This window comes from Pinus tabuliformis, chromosome 3_2, assembly GCF_031772625.1.
Source record: "Pinus tabuliformis cultivar Carrire ecotype Pingquan chromosome 3_2, CPIR1, whole genome shotgun sequence".
Taxonomy (NCBI): Eukaryota; Viridiplantae; Streptophyta; class Pinopsida; order Pinales; family Pinaceae; genus Pinus; species Pinus tabuliformis.
This window is the reverse complement of record NC_142302.1, coordinates 930,297,890-930,319,341: the sequence shown is the minus strand read 5'-3', so window position 1 is coordinate 930,319,341 and position 21,452 is coordinate 930,297,890.

Genomic DNA, 21,452 nt, shown 5'->3' with positions numbered 1-21,452 from the left:
TGTAAGCATATTTCAGTATTTGATATTAATGAAATGAAGTGTTATTTCTACTGCATCTTTGTATTTATGGTTATATCTATAATTTTTGCATTCCTGATTAAATCCGAATCATGATGACAAGGTGTTCATGGATGTTGATTGATCCAGATTGTAGGCCTATTGACCAGATGTGACAAAATAGCCTATAACACTAAGCATAGATACATGAAATACATTATGCATCCTTATTAAATTAAATGGTAACTCAAGATTATAAGAAACTGGTTTGATCCTCTTTAGGATCTTAAATGGGCTAACAAATATAGGGGATAACTTTTTCCCTTGCCAAATTTGAAGGAACTCTTAGAGGGTTTGACTCTAATAAAAACTTGGCTTCCTTCCTCAAATCGTCTATCAATTCTCTTTGTATCTATATAGCTTTTTTGGTGACCCCTGGCTACTTTTAACCTCTACTTAATTGTAGCCATTTGTTCTTCCATTTCTTAAATAAATTCAAGTCCCAACTTGACTCAATCCTCTAATTAATCCGAACTCAATGGAGTACGACAAGGTCTTCCATATAAGCCTTTGAAGGAAGCTGCCAGAATTGAACTGTGATAATTATTCTTGCATGAAATTCCACTAAGGGAAGGTATTTATCCCATTGATTTTGTTGATCCATGACATACATTCTTAGCATGTCCTATAATACTTGTTTTATTCTCTTTGTTTTGCCATTTGTCTCTAGATGATATGCAGTACTGAAGTTGAGTTGTGTTCCCATAAATTGTAAAAGGCTTTGTCAAATTTTGGAAGTAAAACGTGTGTCTCTGTTGGATATTATTTTCCGGGGAACTCCATGAAGGAAAATTATTTATTTTAGGAAAACTTAAGCAATAGCTAGTGCCTCAAAGGTGCTCTTAACTAGAATGAAGTGAGCACTCCATTAATTTATCAACAATGACCATAATGTAGTCATGTCTTTTGGAATTCATACATAAGCCTCCAACAAAATACATCGAAACAACTTCCCACTTAGTTTTTGGTGTATTATGGGGTTGTAAAAGACCTGCAGGGTCACGATGTTCAACTTTAACCTATTGACGTTCTAAAAAACGAGCCACGAACTATGTTATATATTTTTTCATTCCTATCTAGAAAAATAGTTATTTTAAATCCACATACATTTTCTAGACTCCTGGATGTGGAACATATGGAGCTTGGTGGGCTTCCTTCATTATTAATTTATGATGTTCATCATCATCCAACATGTATATATTATCCTTATATCATAGCAATCCATCATTATCTAAGGTGTATCCTTCCCATTTGGATGCCACCGGTACTCCTTCTTGTAAGGAAAATTTTATTTGTTGGTATTGTTGGTCCCCTATTAGGTGGTTTAGAATCCAGATTCTCGGGCCTAACTTTAATGATAGTATTGAATGAACTTTGGGTCTCTTGCTTAAAGCACCCATAACCTTATTTTCCTTCCCCTTGATGTAGGATATCCTAAAATCGTATTCACTAAATAGCCCACTCCAACGTCATTGTTGAACATTATGGTCCTTTTGGGTGAAGATATGCTCAAGACATTTATAATCTGTTCTTGATTCAAATTGATACCCCATTAGATAAGGCATCCATAGTTTCAAGGCCATTATAATGAAAAATAATTCTATATCATGTGTGGCATAATTGATTTCATGGGTCTTGAGTTTACGTGAAGCATAAGTGATAACCCCTCCATCTTGCATCAAGACTGCACCTAATCCTTCTCCTGATGCATCTGTGCATACATGAAATTCCTTGTCCATGTCAAGCACCTTTAATATTGGAGCAGTTGTTAATCGTCATTTTAGCTCATTGAATGCTCTCTCACACTCACCTGTCCATTCAAACTTAACCCCTTTCCTTTGGAGGTTTGTGATGGGACTGGATATCCATGAGAATCCTTCTACAAATCTTCTATAATATCCTGCCAACCCCATAAAGTTGTGTACTTATTTGACATTCTTAGGAGTAGGTCAATCCATTATAGTTTCAATATTGTTGTGATCCACTGCAATGCCTTTCCCACTAATGGTACAACATAGATATTAAATTTCCTTCTCAAAGAAAGAACACTTAGTAAGTTTCCCATATATCTTATGTTCTCTAAGGCATTGAAGTACCAATCTCAAGTGCTCTTGATGCTCCTTCTCATTGCAGGAATAAATGAGGATGCCATCCAAGAACACTTGAACAAAATGGTCCACGTATCTACGGAAAACATTGTTCATCAAGTTCATGAATGCTTCTGGAGCATTAGTCAAACCAAATGGCACCACAATAAACTAATAGTGTTCATATTGTGTTATGAATGTTGTCTTAGGTATTTCCACCTCTTTGATTCTTAAATGGTGGTAACCTCACTATAAGTCTATCTTGGAAAATATTGAAGCTCCTTTTAGTTGGTCAAAAAGGTCAACTATGAGACGCATGGGTTACCTGTTTTGAATGGTGTCTTTGTTTAGATCTCAGTAATCAATACATAACCTAAGAGTTCCATACTTTTTCTTCACAAATATCACTGGTGCACCCCAACGAGAGACACTAGGTCGGATGAATCCTTAATCAAACAATTATTTAAGCTATATACGCAACTCATTAAGCTCTAGGATAGTCATTGGATAAGGTGTTTTGGATATGAGTTATGTTCCCAATTTCAAGGAAATGGAAAAATTAATTTCTCGAACAGGAGGAAAGCCTAGTAGCTCTGGAGGAAATACATCTACAAATTCAGAAAGTAGCGGGTGAAACTTATCAGAGGACTTCCCATTAGCATGAACCATCTCTATTGCATAAATATTGCATCATTTCCTCATACACTTATTGACCTTCTTGTCTAATATGAGGCACAATGTAACATCAGGTTTAATTCCCTCGATTATTGTGGGTTCTCCCTGGTCATTTTTCAATAAAATTATCTTATTATAGCAATCAACTATAGAGTGATGAGATTCAAGCCAATCAATTCTTACAATTAAGTCATAAGTCCCCAGAGCCATGCTATACAGGTTCATCTTTATGTCACATCCCCCAATGTTAACAATGCAATCCTTTACTGGTGATCTTATTGATTGTTGAGAGCTTGATGCCATTTGTACCATCTTAAAATTACTTTTCTCATAAGCTATCAATCCACATCTGAGTAGTGCTAAAGGAGAAATAAAACTATCAGTGACACTTGGATCAATTAACACAGATAGAGGAATGTTATTTATTATAATTGTGGACTCCACAACTGTGGCTTGGTGCTTGTTCTAGCGATGGTTTATGGCGGCATGAATTCGATGTGGGTTATGTGGTCTTCCTCCTTTTTCTTTATGTCCCTGTTGTTTAATCCCTGCTTGATACCTCAAACAGTCCCTTCTATAATGTGGACCTCCACATTCCCAACATTTTGTTTGAGCTCGATTCTCACTTTATCCCTATCCTTGGCCACCAAATCCTCTTCCTGCACCATTAGTTCTTCTTAAGTAGGGTTGACCCCTATGTCCTCTTAGACAAAACCCAAAAGTTACAATAGCGATTCGGGAAACATTGATTCATATTCACTAAAATCCATATGGGTGCCCCCCTATTCTATTTACCCTCGCCTTGGGGGGTTCCTTCCCTATGCTTCCATCATCCACCATTTTCTTTTTCATATTTATCGTCCTTAGGACTTGTTTGGCTAAACTAGTGGTTGTTTCCATAGTGGTGGGTTTCCATATGGCAACCTCTGCACGAACCAAAGGATCAATCCCATCTAGGAATCTTTCATCTAAACATTTATCATTTTCCATATAATCCACATGATTTACCAATGCATAGAATTTAGCTTCATAGTCTTTGATAGATCTACCATTCTATCACACTGCATGGAAATCCCCTATTTGTTGGTGTTTGTGTTCCCCTGATAGGTACTTTTTTTTGAATGCTTCCTCAAACATTTCCCAAGTAACTTGCAATGGGGTGACTTGCATCTTCATTTCTTCATTTACCCACCATAATAAAGCTTCTCCTTTTAGTAGACTCATTGTTATTTGGGCCTTTTCCCTTGAAGTATATGCCTTAAAGCTAAGTGCTCTCTTGACACTAATTACCCAAGCTTCTGCTATTGAACCCCCATCTTGACCTGTGAACTCTGGTAATTTGGATTTTTGGACTTCTTTCATAATATCGAGGTTTGTTTGTCTATCTTCGACATTGAACTGAGAATTTAAGTCTTGTCTCTATTTTTGTTCCAACTCCCCTCCTTGACCTTGATCATTTCTTTGACCTTGACCTTGGCTTGTGACCCAATCCTTAAAGATATTTGTCATTTCCCCAAGGGAACGTAATATAGCTTGCTCAGCTAGGGTTCCAATCTCTATAGTGGCAGGAGGTGGGGTTTCCACCTCAGGGGTGACTTGGGTTTGTCTTCGACACTTAGGAGCCATGATCTCCCCTATATCAAACCAAGTTTGAATTCCACATCACTTCCAATGTTACATTTATCCGATACAACATTGCATAGAAAATTCACACTTACACAAAATAGCACATCGCGACCATATAATAAGACAATCAATAAGCATTCAAAAAATTTATAGGAAAAAAATTATAAAATAATCACTGAATGATAATTTCATAATCATTCACTATTCTCTAAATATAATTCATTTTTACATAAACGTCAAAATAAATCCTAATTCATTTTTACATAAACGTCAAAAGAAATCCTAATTATTAATTTTCACCAAATTCCAATAAATTCTTTTACATTTCCAATTTCTTATTAGCTCAACATTAGATATTTTCATATATTAAGAATATAACAAGTATTTAATAAATAGAAGTTGACATCTAATTAATGTGATAGATACATGTACTCTCTCATGATGTGATTTTTTAAATATCACTCAATAACCTTCATTAAATCTAATTAGTTTGATTACTAAGCCAACCTAATTATATATTTTTTTCATTTAATAGGAATAAGAAATTCATCCTATCAACTTAAGCTATACTCTATTCTGACATAAATAAGCATAATAATTGTGTAATTTATGATTTAGAATATTCTCTCAAAATAAAATATAAAATCACTTTTATAATTTCTCCCATATATAATGGCTTAGACATAAAACATAATTAAATTCATAAAAAAACACTTACAAAATTTAATTATAATTAATATTTAATATTCACCTCTATCACCATTACCTTTATCTTATTTATAATCATTGTCATTTAAAAATTCCTTGTTTATATACTTTATGAACCAAAATAAAACACTTCTTATAAGCCAGTTTTATTTTGATTTAAATATATATATTGGGTAAAGCATGAAAAGCCCTCCAATACTAAGATCTCACTTAGATTATTAAAGTTATTGAGCCTAATTAAAATATCAAATAAACACTTAAAAAGCGATACTTGAGATCTTAGATAAACATACTAGTGGTTCCCTCAGATACGTATCACCCACTACAGTGTATCCTTATACACGAACTCTTGTTTATCTAAAAATAGGAACAATATTAATTTTAACGTATTTTTACTAATACATAAATTTTATATTATTAATAATTATGTATGTCATATCAAATTAACTAGAACTTCTCTTTAAGTTTTGGGTTTTGGTTTCAGTTTGAGATATAATTTTAGTTATTTATAATTAGTTTACAATTTAGAATATAAATTTTAATTATTTATAATTAGTTTTTATTTTAGCTATTTCTAAAATAATTTTTTAATTCAAAAATAAATCATAAAATTTAAGATAACATAATGTTTAATTATATATGATCAGTTATATATATATATATATAAACTTAAGATAACTTTTAATTTAAATAAATAAGAATAATAAATTTTACTTCAGAGTAAGATAACAAATTTAATTCTTTATATATTGTTAAAAACATAACAAATTTAATTCTTTATATATTGTTATTGTTTTTAGAGTCATTTGGTCTAACGTTTCAATATATTTATGATATTTATTTTTATAGTTTACACGAAAAGAAATGAACAATATATTTAAGTATAAAAGTCAATACTACTTTATTAAAAAAAATCTTTTATTACAATTAGCGTAATATTTTGAAGACTATTATCATTACTTCTCATTAAATTTATTTGGACACTACTTAATCCAAAATCTAAATTTAATAATCCAAATAATTTTTTAATCTATTTTCTTAAAAAAATGGTATGAAATGGTATTTATTTAGTGTCTTATATACCAATTATTTTATTTTAAAATTATTTATTTTTACTATATATATACAAATTATTTTGAATGCATCTAACAAAAAGGTTTTAAACTTTGTATTTATTTTTCAATCATTTTGATTATTGGACTCATGTTTAAATATTCATTTTTTTTCTTTCAAACTTGTACTTAGAAGTCACATAGAATTTTTTAAGCAGTTGAAGAATTTTGAAGTCGACAATGGACAATAAAACTCTAGGGAGTATTCTCCTATGGAAGCAGTAATTGGAAATTCTGGAAATAATCGAAGTTTTCTACATTAAAATGCCCATAGGCCCTAAGGGTTGAGCCTAGGCTCTGATACCATATGTAACAACCCCAATTTAAAATATACAAATAATTACATCAATTTATATGACTAATAATCAACACCCAACTATTTAACATAGAATTTTCAAAAAAACACGAGTAGAGACAACTTACATGTATCAACAATATTCCTTACTTGTGCTTTTGGAGTTGAATGCTCTTTGAATTCTGCTGACCGCAACAAAGATTTAGGGGATGACTCTCCACCCAACCGTAGACTCAACTGCACATAATATTTCTACAACTAGTCACCCCTGAGCCCTTAATCAATGTACTACTGCCAGGGAATCCTTTGTCTCACAACACTTTTCTCCCAAGAGAATGGATGAAGGAATGAATGATATCATCTTCCTCATCGTCCATTAAATAGACCAAAAAATGGAAAGGGATCCACATCCACACATTCCATGTGTCAACATGTCAACTTTTATTTCTTTATTCTAAATTTTACTTAATTTGATTCTTTCTTATTTTATTCATTTTTACTTTTTGATAACTTTACTTATTTCACTATTTTTATAGTTTACTTTTATATATATTTATTTAGAATTCCAGTTTATTATTTTCTATTTTGTTTATTTATTATTATTATATTCTCTTCATTATTTATTATTTGTTTGCTATTGTTATCTTTTCTTTATTATTTGCTATGTACTATTATTATCTTTTCTTTATTATTTACTATTTACTATTGTTATCTTTTCTTTATTATTTGCTATATATTATTATTATCTTTTCTTTATGATTTACTATTTCCTATTATTATCTTCTCTTTATGGTCTACTATTTATTTACTATTATTATCTTTTCTATTTTGTTTATTATTTATTTACTTATATTTTAATATTATTTTATTTTATTTATTTATTACTATTATTTTTATTATTATTAAGGGGTGTTACACGAAAGTGCAACCATAACTATCCAATGAACAAGTTTATTGTTTTTTTCCCTTTGATGGTCTTTTTACAAGGCATAGAACACACATCTTGTTGAACCTATCAACCACCACAAAGAGGTAGTCATGTCCCTTCCCAATAGTCGATAAACCTCCCATAAAATCCATGGAAATGCTTTCCCAAGGATGAGAAAGTACAAGTAAGGGATGGTATAAACCCTAATTCCCAATATTAGGCTTATTGCTACAACAAAATATACATCCTCTAATGAACTTTGCTACATGTTCTTCCATTTTGGGTAAGTACATATACCTCTGTAAGTTAGCAATTGTCTCGTCAACACCAAAATAACATACAACCTTTGAGGTGTGGGCCTCTCTAATCAAATATAGTCACTCACATTTAGGAACACAAATATTTCCTACCCTATAGAGTAACCCACTTTAAATATTATAGTTAATTGTACTATCGTCATCGTCCACATGACTCTGACCCTATAGCTACTTAAACACCTCGTTGTAGGCGTCATCTTTTGTATAAAGATATTTGTATGCATCATGGGTAAAAAGATCCATGTGCATAAGAGTTCCCAAAGCTATAATTTTTTATGTGAGTGGACTTGAAAGCATGTTTTCTAATCTATTTATTCCACTCGTATTGTACTTAATGACTAGGTAAAATTATTATAAGAACCCCATCAATTTGTAATGTTATGTTGTAGCTTATCGTAGGCCTATAGGTACTATAGGAAATGATGTTCTGTGTGGATTGTTATAGTCCATTTTGTCACATCTCATCAATAGGCCTTCACCTAGATCAATCAATATCCATTGACCTCCATTTCATCATCCTTGCACAAAGCCCTAAGCATGACTCATTCTAATCCATGAGTTTTTGCCTAAAAACACCTTGTTTCAGTCATTTTAAGAATCAATGCTCCCTGGCCTCCTATTGGACAATGTTGACTACTAGGCTGCTCTATTATGCACCTGTGTTGATCACCAGCAGGTTGCTCAGTGTTAGGGTTGTTTTGATTCTAGAAATTCAAGAAAAAGAGAGAAAATCCTGAAGCCCCTTCTTCTAGAAGCTTCCAAGATCTGTTGTAACCATTTACCTCAGATGAAATTATTTAATCATATCTTATCCTACCATAGATTCTTCATCCCTTATCCCTTGAGCTCATCCTCCCATCAAGAGTGGATATAAAGCCCAGATTGGTAAAAGGATAAGAATTCATGAAATACCTCCTTCACCTATATATTTACTCTCATTCATAAGGAAGGGATTGGATTTTCGAGAGTGATTCTACCCTTATGCTACTGATGTGAGAAATAGTTTTCCATGCATTAGGGTGATTAGAGGTGCACTTTGTGAAAAAGAAAGGACAAGTCAACTTGGAGGAGCTCTTTTATAGGATCAACACCTATTTTTGGTTGTGACTCACTCCATTTCTATTAATACAAAGAGTTCTTTGTTTTCTATATATGATGTTATGGTTTCATATATTGCAATACCATGTTGATCTATTTACTAAAGTGATTAGATGATGTTGCATAAATTTTGTGGATCGTTGGATTATTTTATCTGATTTTGTAGGTTCTAATTATAGTGATCAGAGCTAGTATTGGAGAATTCAAGCCAATGAAGGGGTGGAGCATACGACAAATCCCAGGTAGATTTCACCATGTTATCAATTTAATTTAAGGAAAACATTAGTCCCTTTCTCTTTTTGTTGTTCTAGTTCAGTCCTATCAATTTAATTTAAGGAAAACATTAGTCCCTTTCTCTTTTTGTTGTTCTAGTTCAGTCCGCCAGGCCTAGGAAAGATACTTCTCTATGTATTTGTAGATTTTGCATAACAAATTGGCGACCATACTCGGATCAATGTATTCCCTTGGTGGTTTATTTATCAGTTATTCTTGTCTTACCTTTTATTCAGACCTTTATTGTCTTACTCAGTCAAGAACAGACCTAGGAAGACCTTTCATTGAGTTTCAATTGCAATCCTTGTGTCAGAACTTTGCATCCCTTCACCAACACACCCTCTGGTCTTGTGATAGAGTGTTGCACCCCAGCTGAGCCTTCTTTGAGCCTGCATTTCATAGCACTGGTGCCTCCTTTGCACCTGTTTTAGTCCCCTTCATGCATAAACTTGCTTTTGTCTTTATTTTCTCTCTGATTAGCCTTTTTCCAGTTGTTCTTCCTTGAGTCTTTGAGTGCCTTGTGGTCTCTCTGAAGCCTCCATTTGGTTTTCTTTCAAGTTTTTAGTGCCTTTGGTAAGGATTTGTTTAGATTTTCCTTTGTTATTATCATTAGGTCATTTGTAAACTGATTTTGTTTGATCATTGAGTGCTTAGATGAATTGGTGTTCTAGTCATCGTTCTAAAAAGCTTGTTTGAATCAGTGATTAAACTTTGCATCTCAATTCTCTTCATCTTCAAAAATTAAGTGGTTTGAAAAGAAAAGTATTTGCATTCACATCTAGGATTTTGTGTGTGAAATTGGAATTCCCTAGTGTGAAATTGAGTGTTTTTTCTTTCATTTTTGAAAATTGTGTATGAGTGTTAATCACCTCTAAATGACATCACTTTTTTTATAAGACTTTGTCTCGTTCTTTCTTTCTTCTTGCCAAATTCGGGTTATATGCATAGACTAATTGTTGAATTTGAAAATACACTTTTATATTAGAGTTAAATTATGTGTGGTTTCTTTTCATCAACAATTAAGTTGCATCCATATGTTTCTTTGCATTTGAAACATTAAAAGAAAAGAAAAGAAAAATCTATTTGCATCGCATATAAGGCTTTGATTTTGATTGGAATAGTGAATTTGAAGAGATTGATTATTGCATCACTTGTTTGTTGCATTGTTGATTGATTTCTTCTTCCTCTACTTAGTTAGGTCTTCCATTGTTAAAAGGAAAATGAAAAGAGTTATTTTTGTCATATTAGTTCCATCATAGGCGTGTTCAGGTGACATTGCGTTTTGAGCCTTGAAATCGAAACATAATTCAAGATCAACTCTAAAATCCATCTCAATTAACCTAAGGAGCATTTGAAACTTAACTCAAACATTTAGAGGTTTATGCTAGAGACGTGTTCTAGTGTATTTAAATGTAGGAGCTATCATTTTTTGTTAATGTTACAATCCAGGGGTGATATCCCATTCCACATACATAAGTGTATCACACTGTTCTCCACGTACCTTCAAGTATATCGGATGGCACTCCACGCATGATAAGTATATGGGAACGCTCTCATCGAATGGTTACGCATTATACAACACTACTAAGGACTGCACTTCCACATACCATCGAGTATATTTTGCAAGTCCACCATAGGTTTCTATCATCGCCATAGGTAGCCGAGTCGGTCGCCTTGTCTACCATGATACATTGAACACAATATTATTGGAGATTTCCTGCACATACGTTAAGTCCTTGGTTTTCCAAGATGTATATTTCAGTTCAGGGTTGCTTGGTAAATCCTTTTGCCTAGTTACCCCTTTGTTTTATTTTGTGTTGTTAATTTATAAAATCAATTAATTGACTGCGAAATAACATCCTCTTCATGGAAAAACTCCTTAGTAGATCTTAGGTTGAGACTAATGGAAAAATTTCCTGAGTCCACCAATCAAGGAAACACCTCTAATGGAAATCCTAGACCTTTTCCTTGTTTTGGAAATATTGGTGCCCCTTATATGACAAATTTGTCCCTTCCTGGATTTACCATTGGTTTTCCAGTTTGGTTTTTTTCGACCCCTATGGTTCCGAATGTCCAATCTACTTCCCAACCAGGTGATGAGGCTCATCAATAGGTACATTATAAGGGTCATGATTCCATGCTCCAACTTTAGAACTATATCTTTCTCACATTTATTTACATTTTTTGTCATATTATGCTCGATGAGAAGGGTAAAAGATCTTTTCTATGTCATGTGGCCTAATATGGTTTAATTTTAGGAAATGGAGCATTTTTTAGATGATTTCTATCTAGGGACTCAAAGTAGACAACAGGGAGAGATTCTAGGGGGTTGTCCACCTCTTTAACACCTTCAATTAGCCTAAGATCACAACACTCTCTTTCATTAGCTCAAGGTCATTGGCAGCTAAGCAAGTGCAGTTAATGAGGAACAAGATCCACCATTCTCAAGTTGTGGGAAACAAATATTCTTATTTTCTAGGGAGTTGTTGTGGCTACCCTCTTGTATAAATAAGCATGTAAAATAGCTCATTAGGATTCGAGTTTTGTTTTCGGCTAGGTAGTTATCGAACTCAATTATTTAGCATTGTTATTTTTTACTATTATGAGATGTATTAAACATTGAATCAATGATAACGAGAAGTGCTTATTGGTTCATCACTAAATTAGTTCCAGAAGGCTAAGGCTCTTGGGTTGGGGCCCAACCCTAGTGGCTTAGGTCCCTCTTGTGTATTTGTATCTCTTTTTAGTTCAGAGTGCTTATTAGTTTCTTGCATTTCATTAGAGAATAATCCATAAAAAAATATGTGATTGCAACCTCTACCTCATCTCTCTCATGGGAGAATGAATAGAAGTATTTACAACCACGGTCCAAAAATATTATATTTATGATTTCTTGGAAGAATATTTATGTTGGTCATCTTGTTTTTCATGTGATTACTATAGCTTAGGAGTTGATTTATTGATTAGATCAGAGTATTTTCATAGATTTGATAGCATTTAAATTCAACTCAACTTTCCACTACTAGTTGTTTTATTTTGTTAATGATAAATGGGTATATGCATGTGATGATTGCAAGGTCGTTTGGACCTATAAGCAAGGGCAACTTCACCACCTCCATCTTGGGCTTCCTCACCTTCTCTTATGAATCCCAAATTCTTCTCTAAAAGTTATGTTCAAGAGATCATTTTCCTAGATCACTGAGAGTATCTCTCCTTGTGCAAAACAAGCCTTCAAAAGGCTCTGAGATTGGCTAAGGGATTTGACCACCCTTCACTCATCTACCTCAACCTCCATCCACCTTTCCATGCCTTGAACCCATAATTTCCACCCCCTAAACCTTCTTGGCAACCTTCTTGTAGAAAAACATGCATTCCTATAGCAATACAGAGCACCTATAGCAGCCTATTCCTTCACCAGTTTTGACCCTTACTACAATTTGGTGTCAATTTAGAAGGATATTTACCCCTAGTTGTGACTCTGTGATCAAGGGCAGCTCCTAGGCCACTCCAAAACCTCCTTTATCTTCATTGAAAAACAGAATAGCATTAGTTTCCTTATCACATATTTGGCACAAATAGAATATTAATTTATATGGAATTGTAAACTAGTTAGATGATACATAGAATCTTGAGTTATGGTTTGGTAGGTTAGCTTCTTGTCTACAACCAGATTTGATAACTAGATGGTTGATTGCAAGATAATGTAATTTCCTTTATGCAAATAGTGTAGCTCTTGTCTTTTCGTGAATTGATTCAATAACATTTGCAAGTTGAATTTAATAGAATTTCCCTTTTCATAGTTATAGTTAGCTTCTAAATTGCACCTATGTTAGCTAGTTTTCATTCTAATTTAGTAGGAGGAATGGTCTTGGAGCATTTTGGATCAAATTTCCTAGTTGAGGGTGGCATGAGTAGAATCCCATATACTGTGCATATAACATTGTCACCACGAATTTTGTAGGAACCTCGGGTTCATAAATAGAGTTGAGGAGTCCTTGGGAGTTGTGGCACCCTTGGTGCAATACCAGGGCTCACCACTAAGTTCTCCTCCACCTGAAAATATCAACCTCAAGTTGATCTTAAAATTTACCATTTTCCTTCTTCACCTGTTTGATTTTATTCCTCTTCTTCCTATTTATATGGTGAAAGCCTCAATGTTAGTAACCAGGTGGATAAGAAGAAGAAGAAAAGGAAGATTAAGAAGAAGAAAAATAAGTAGGGGGACAACCAAGCAACCATTGTTATGAATGCAACTAGTATGGAGGAACCTTCCAATCAGCCCCACAAATTTAAATTCCCTTGCATGCTTTGTAAGGGTGATCACCTTCTTAGATATTGTCCTAGTATTCCCAAGATATTAGAAGTGTGGTCTACAGGCTCACATCATCCTTTGTCATTAGCCTCTGGAGATCATGTTGGTGATAAACCATCAACTAGTGATAGTAAGGTCCATGGGAAAAAGGGTAAAGTCAAGTTTCCTTGTAGGTTATGTGAAGGGAATCATCCTATTCACCTTTTTCCTTATATGGATGAAGCCTCAAAAGTGTTGGAAAACCTTATAGCTTCTCAACCACGACTTCCAGCTCATTACTAGAAGTTTTATCCCAATCCTCCACTAGTTGATGAAGTTATTGATCAGAATTTGAATCCAATCAATCCCACTCCCTCTGAATGTGAATCCCATGAGTCTTTTCCCGACCAACCATTGGTTGAGAAAATTGTTGACTCAATTCCACCTTCAGTTGATCATACCTTTCCCATAGAGAGTGAAGTTCATATCGGTCAGGTTCTTCTCGTTTCTTCAAGTTACAATGAACTGGGGGATATTTCTCCCATTCCCATGACACAGGGGGGAAATCCTCCCATTCCCACAACACTAGAGAGCAATTCTCCCATTATCATAGCATAAGGGGGAAGCTCTCGCGTTCCCACGATACCCCCTCCAAGTAGTATGGTCACTTCCTTTGATTGGAGTCGACTAGAAGGATATCATCTTCCTCCTTGTGTGCCCTTCCAAATCATAGTACCATAATTTGGTCATACCTAGCACAATCATAGGTGAAGACACATCTATTAGTATTCTTCCTCAACTACTTGGGAAGCTTTAGGTTCTCCTCATCTTGTGCCTATTACCCAGAATATGTTGGATTTTAACAGAGGAAGCAGTCAATCGTTAGGGATCATTCCTAAGTTCCTTATTACTTTTGGAGGAAAGACTGTCTATGTCTATGTGATGGTATTCCACGACCCTTTGGATTTTAATTTACTCCTTGTGCATGACTATGTTTATGTCATGGGATCTCTTGTCTCTTCACTCTTTCATGTGATGTGTTTCCTGCATGAAGGAAGAATTGTGACTATTGACCAACTTTCGTTCATTTGTCCTAATTTGACTCCCAATCAACCAACTTCCCTAAATGGTCCTTATATGCAAGTGGTATCTTCCCCGCCACATGTTAATTATGTGGCAACTTGTTCCATGCTCGCATCTACTAATAATCTAGTAGGTGATGTAGTGCATCATTTACTATGGGCATTGGAGTCTAATATTTCCATTGGATCTTTTGATATGTATCCCTTCTAGAGTGTTGTTCTTCCATCTGATGAGAACCTCTTGGAAGCCATGGTCTCTTGGAGACCATGATCTGATTTTGGAGTAGAGTTCCTTGTCTCGTGTCAAGCTTGTTAAAAAATGAATCAAGGTTCCTGAAGCAGAGTTCCTTGTCTTGTGTCATGCTCGTTAAAAAAAGAATCAAGGTTCTTTGAAGAGGAGTTCCTTTTCTTGGGTCAAGCTCCATACAAAATGAAACAATATCCTTAGACCAGAGTTCCTTTTCTTGGGTCAAGCTCCATACAAAATGAAACAATATCCTTAGAGCAGAGTTCCTTTTCTTTTGTCAAGCTCATTAAAAAATGAAACAAGGTTCCTGGAGCAGAGTTCCCTATCTTGTGTCAAGCTCCTTAAAAAATGAAACAAGGTCCCTTAATAAAATTTCATTTTCTTGCATCAAGCTCGTTAAAAAATGAAACAAGGTGTCATGAGCATAGTTCCTTTCCTATGTCAAGGTCATTAAAAAAGGAAATAGATCCCCTTCCAATTCGAGTATTTGATTAGATCTTGTAAATTTCGAGTCGAGTCTTCCACTTGACCTCGTAAATGAACCTTCATTCCATCCACATGTTAGTAACTAATAGTCTACATAGGTGGATCAAATGAAGCTTGGGGGGGAGGGGGGACATGTACCTCAAATTGAGTCATTATGCTAGGGGCATGCAAATTTATTTCAAGCATAGTTTTCTCATGTTTCAACCTTGTGAAAAAATAAAACCATCTTCAAGTATTCTCAAGCATAGTTTCCATGGGTGCCAAACTAGTGTAAAAATGAAATCATTTTCATCCTACCTCTTTTGATTTCCATTTTATCAGTCTATTTATATCATATGAGCCTTGACTTTCCCCTTCAATCGTCACCATCTGCTTGGCTAATCATATGCTTTCACTTGGTTGTTCTACCATTTCTTAAGGAACCGTTGCGATTAGTGGTCTTGTTACCCTACCTCTTAACCTTTGCATGTTTTGAGCAGTTCCATCATCACTGAAACCAATTGTTACCCTTTATACCACTTGCTCCTCCAAGAGGATTCCTCTTTCAGCTCTTTTCAGACTCCAAAAATATGAAAATATTGTCGAGCACTTGTCCTTTTGAACTCGCTAAAGTAAATGAAACTATGTCTACTCAGTATACGTTTAACCCTTTTCTAGATTGATATAGACTAACTAAGAAAATTGAATACCTTAGTCGAACATGGCTAAGAGGTTCTCTTGGGTATTATTTTCTGCCTTTTTGGGCTTAAGGAACTATCTACGAAAAAGAACATCGGGAGTTTTCTTTTCCGCCTCTTTTTCAAACTCTATAAATATGAAAAATATGTTGAGTTATACCTTCTTTGGACCATTAAAACATCAATTATTGATGGACTCAACGTTCATGACGGGACCAAACCACTCCTTCTCTAGTTTCGTTAAACATTCTCAGAGGAATTCATCTAAAGGATGAACTTACTAATCAAGGATATGTTATCCTCCTCAAGCTTGTTAAAAAATATAGAGGTACTGACTAGTATGGTTAGGAAAGTTGGGAAAATAGGGTACTCCATTAGTTAATGGCAGTGATTCGCTCTTCAACACGACACTTTTCCACTTCATCCCCGTTCATGTCGGGTTGGGAAATATACTTGTCTTACCATACCGTTTCCGATCCTCCATTTTTAGTTTGGAGTTAATGCTACCAACTCCATTCAGTGTCACCACTGTGTTCAAGAGAATTTAGTCAGTTAATATCTGGTACAATACTCTTAAGCCTTCATATCATGTCTTCCTTCCTTTATCTAGTTCCGTATCAGCATCATTCTGATCATTCTATCTCAAATCATCATAGTCATTTTGTTTCGTTGATGGGGGATACATAAAGGCCCTCCTGCGATGGGTCGCTTCCTATCGACATCAACTTATTATCCAGGAATTTGACTTAGAAACATCCCTTGGTACCTTATTTCTTTCATACATCAATGACAACTTTCATCACTCTCAGCAACATGTTTACACCATTGGCCTTCGACCAAAACATTATGTGTGGTGTTCAACATCAACTCATTTATTCACTCCATACAGATTGTGTTGGCATTATGATACAGGTATGACTCAAGTGTTGTCCTTGATGGCAACTCACTCAGATGACAGATCACAGTTCAAACTCACAGAATGAAGAAAGAAAGGTATATGCAGGTTCACTATATACCAAGTCGCGTATATATGCAGGTTCACTATATACCAAGTCATGTACACACGCAGGTTCACTATATACCAAGTCGCGTATATACGCAGGTTCACTATATACCAAGTAGTGTATACACGCAGGTTCACTATATACAAAGGCGCATATAACGTACACATGCACTTTCACAGAAGGAAAGGTTCATACATGTCAGAAAACTAAGTTTTGGTCTGTGGTATTTGGTCCATGGTATTTGGTCCAAGGTATTGACCCCAGGTATTGGTCCTATGTGGTTTTGGACCATGGTATTGAGAGATACCTAAACCTATATAAGGAGAATAAGATCATTAGGCCAATGGGCAAGTATTCAAGTAATGAATATCTGATGAAGTGTGAGAGCTAGTATGCTAGTTATGGGTTTATGATGCTTTGCTTGATCTGAACCAAGGGTGCACCTATGCGGTTGATGAAGGTTGATGGACAGGGATCATGAAGACTAAAATGCATTATCATTATATGGTATGATCATGAATAGATCTAAATACTAACGCATGTCTTATGCTTTATATCTTATGTTCTGGGTATATCTGAAGTTGAAAATTGCAGCGATGGTATAAGTAATTATTTTCAGATCTGTACGAGGGTTCCTTTTGGTGAAAGAGCATATAAACGTTGGTTCAACACAGTCAAGTAGCATATACATTATGAGATTTGATATTTGAGGTTGCTGTTGGTTCTAGTGGTTATTGCAAAGTTTTGGACTCTGCTCTGTGTTCTAGTGACTGTGTTTTGATGACAGGGTTTCAGTGATTCAGTTGTTGGATGATTCAGAGTTGATGGTTGCATTGCAGTGGTGATTGTTTTGTATTGATGGATCCAGTATGAAAATTTATGAAACGTGGTCCCTGAAAGAGAAGAGAAGGTTGTAGCCTTCTATAGGTCAGCACCTACGTACAAGTACATCAACTAGTACGAGAGCTAGGGGGTTGTAGCTCCCTTCCAGTAGTAGTTGGAGAACAAGAGAAGGTTGTAGCCTTCTGCAGGTGGGTGCCTGCATACTGGTATGATTCTACGCCAATACAAAATTGTAAAAAGAAGTTTCTTATTAAAAGGAAAATAGAGACGATTGCAGCAGGTGGTTTTCACCCACATTGGGTTTCCACCTTATATCATGGTGTTCATGTGTGCTTCTTATGTGTGATGATCTATTATGTTTTACTGTACTTGTTTACTGTTTATATGGTTAATAATGTTCTGATGCACTCATTAAAGATCAACTAACTGAATCATAAGTTTACTGGATATACGCTAGTTGTGTATACATGCAGGTTGACTTAACTGAAGCAGCGTATATGAATCTGATAATGGAAATAAAAAGATTATTTATTTGCTAATACTGATTCACCCCCCCCCCCCCCCCAGTATTATTTCCAACAATTGGTATCAGAGCAAGTCCTTCAGAAGAAGCTTGATCACTTGAAGGAAGATCCATCAGGATGAGTAATCAAGAAAGAGAGGGATCCATCAGACCACCAATCTTCGATGGGAGCAATTTTGTCTACTGGAAGATAAGAACCACAACATATCTACAATCGCTTGGAACAGATGTTTGGGGAATCGTGGAAGGAGGATATACATATCCATCAGCAATTCCTACAGATACGGCAAATAGAAAGCAATATGAACTCAATGCCAAAGTTGTTACTATCTTATTGGGAAGTTTGTCAAAATCAAAGTTTGTCAAGGTCATGCAGCTCAAATCAGCCAAAGAAATATGGGACAAAATCATTCTAAGCTACGAAGGAGATGATCAAGTAAAATGTGCTAAGCTTCAAACTCTCAGAATACGGTATGAAACTCTTAAGATGCATAGTAATGAAAGCATAGCTAATTACTTCCTACGTATAGATGAGATTGTCAATTGTATGAAGAATCTGGGTGAAGAAATTAAGGAAGTTGTCTTAGTTGAGAATGTTTTGAGATCCTTGTCTGCTAAATTTGAATCCAAAGTGTCTACCATAGAAGAAAAGGAGGATCTGCAGAAAATCACTATGACGCAACTTCACGGAATCCTAACTGCTTTTGAAATGAGAAAAGGAGGACCATCAGATATGAGAGAAGCCACATTTAAAGTATCAGCAAAGGGAAAAGAAAAACTCAGTGAATCAGGATACATTTCAAAAGAAGAATATGAGGTAAATTTTGTCAAGAATCTTCAATGGGGATCTGGAAGGTTCGAAGGTAAGCTACCTTTCAAATGTTTTTCTTGTGGTAGAGTTAGTCACTACGCTGCTAGATGCCCTCATAACAAAGGAAAGATGTCTGAAGAAGGTAATAGAATTTATTATACTCATGATAAAAGTAATGACTCATCCAATAGTGATGAAGACATTAGACTTATCATGGCATATGAAAATAAGGACGTAGAAATAGAAGAAGTTACCAGATTAAAAGATTAGCTGAAGACAGTAACCAGAGTAAGGGAGCAGTTGCAGGATGTAGTAAAAGATCAGAGCATAAAAATTCAGAGACTTGAATCTAAGATCCTCTCTCTAAAAGAAGATCTTAAAGAATCAAAGAAGCAGAATAAAGAAGCTCTTGAAGAACAAGAACATAAAGTTCTTGAATTAAGGCAACAAGTGGAAGTAGGAAGAAAAGCGGAAGAAAACATAAAGAAGCAATATCTGGAAAAGGAAGAACAACATCAAGTTGAGGTAAATATCTTAAAAGGTAAATTAGAAGAAAATGATAAACCGTTACGATTTCAAGACAATAATAAGATTTTGGATGATATTCTTAGTAGTCAAAGATCCCCTACCATCAAAACTGATATTGGCTTTTATGAAGCTGTCGAAGGTGAATCTAGCTCACAAGGTGAGGAAAGGAATTCTAATGCAAAATCTAAAATGATCAACAAAGAGATAAGTGGTCAGCCCTAGAAACAACCAAGGAAACAAATTCTTCAAAGAAGATATTTTTCTCCTAACTATGGAAGTGATAGTTAGTTATTTCCTCAAATGAATAATGTTGAATGTTATGTATGTCATAATTTTAGACATATTGCAGCCAAATGCAGAAGAAGAATGGTTCAAGACCATCACACAGAAATATCATCATGTTATGAAACCAGCTCAAGAAAAAGATAGAAAAGATAGATCAACGCCTTAAAATTCAACCTCTTCGAGGGGGCAACCTCCTTTACATTACATAAATGAACAATTCTTGGATGATACAAATGAAAATACCTCCTTTCTATATATAGGAGTCTAAGGGGTCATAACATAATCAGAGTCGACATAATAACGTAAGGGCACAATAATAACGTAAGGGCACAATAATAACAATAGTGGGCTTCCATGGGGCACAATAGTAACAATATGGGCACTACATGGGTACATCAATATAATAAGTGGGTTGTACTAATAACAATAAGGGGTTACACTAGTAGTATAGGGGCCTAACATGCCCCTCTCCTTCAAAAATCATTGTCCTCAACGCTTGAGTAGTTCTTGATGCTTCTGTATAAAATTCTTGTCCTCCCATGTGGAATCTTCAGCAGATAAGTTCTTCCACTTGATGAGATACTCTAAAATTGATCGATTCTGTAGCTATCGGGTTCTTGTTTCTGTGATTGCTCCAGGTTCCAATATGATTTTTGCTTCCTCTTCAATTTCTGGCAATATTGTTTGAATTGGGATCTTTTGCAAATTTTGAATAAGTGACCATACTTCTTCATCCTTTTTCCATTCATCCCTTGCTTCGTTTATCCAATCTGGTTGGATAATAGAAATAGCACAAAACAATGCTTCCACATCCTCATCCTTGAAGAGTCTTCCCATTCGGTAAGGTCGCCATTTTTTTAGTGCATGTAGTATTGCCAACATTTCCTTCTCATAAATAGCTTGCTTGAGATGTAGCAGTAAAAATACCCATTCACCTACATCAAAACATTTTTCACTACGATGTTGATCTACCTGTTGTTTCGTTTGATTTTGCACCGAAGTGGCATTATCCTTTAAAAGTTGGAGAGCTTGTTGTTGATTCTCGATGTGATCTTTCACTACTTGAACCTTTTTCTTCTTGATACGTCCTTCTATCTCTAGAGTTTGAGTAGTGGTAATATCTTCCAATCCTTTACAAGATATGGTCGGATTCATTTCTTGATGCTCGATGTGATCTTTCACTTCTTGAACATCTTTCTTATTGATATGTCCTTCTATCTTGATAGTTTGAGGAATGGTAATTTTGACCAATGAATTACAAGATATGGTTGGATTCATTTCTTCTTTCTCGATGTGATCTTTCATTTCTTGCACCTTTTTCTTCTTGATATGTCCTTCTATCTTGAGAGTTTGAGGAGTGGCAATTCTTGCCAAAGCTTTACAAGATATAGTCTGATTCATTTCTTCTTTCTCTGGGGTGGGGTCTTGGCGTATATCTTCTTCTTTTGATGTTTCTTGATATTTTTCTTCCTCCTCTTCATATTCTATGTAAAATAATT